The sequence below is a fragment of the Myotis brandtii genome, unplaced genomic scaffold (genome assembly GCF_000412655.1).
Source record: "Myotis brandtii unplaced genomic scaffold, ASM41265v1 scaffold502, whole genome shotgun sequence".
Classification (NCBI taxonomy): Eukaryota; Metazoa; Chordata; class Mammalia; order Chiroptera; family Vespertilionidae; genus Myotis; species Myotis brandtii.
In genome coordinates this window covers 231,795-232,630 of record NW_005369142.1, presented here as the reverse complement: position 1 = coordinate 232,630, position 836 = coordinate 231,795, and positions in this window count along the sequence as shown.

Genomic DNA, 836 nt, shown 5'->3' with positions numbered 1-836 from the left:
ATGAACAACATAAACTGATGAACAAAAACAGATCCAGAGACAGAGAAGCATGGATCAGCTCATCAACCCTCAGAGGGAAAGTAGGGGAGGGTGTATGCATGCATATAAGCTTAACCAATGGACAAAGACACCAGGAGGGTGAGGACATGAGTGGAGGGCATTGGGGGGATAAGGATGCATATGTAATACCTTAATCAATAAAGAAAATACATTAAATAAATAAATAAATAAATAAATAAATAAATAAATAAAGCAGATAAGAAATTTCAAGTTTTGGTGAAGCTGTGGAGAAAACTTAACCTATGTTCATTACAAATTGGTATTGCCACTATGAAAAAGATTATGGAGGTTCCTAAAGAAGTTGAAAATAGAACTGCCACATGATCCAGCAATTCCTGTTCTGTACATTTATCTGGAAAACTCTCACAAAAAACCACTAATTTGAAAAGTTACATGTACCCTCATATTTATTGAAGCATTATTTACAATAGTCAAGACATGAAGACAACCTCAATGTCCATCAATAGATGAATGGATAAAGACGTAGTGATATATATGAAGTGAGAGAATTATCCTAAACAAGTGAAATATATCAGACAGAAAAAGATAAATATATTATCTCACTTATATGTGGAATCTAAAAACAAACAGAAAAAAGAGCTCATAGATTTAGAGAACAGTTTGGTAGTTGCCTAAAATGGGGGCTGGGGGATAGGTGAAATGAATGAAGGGATCAAAAGGTACAACTTTTTAGTTATATAATAAATGAATCATGAGGATTTAATGAATAGCATGATTACTATAGTTAATAAGCTTGTACTGTGTATTTGAAAATA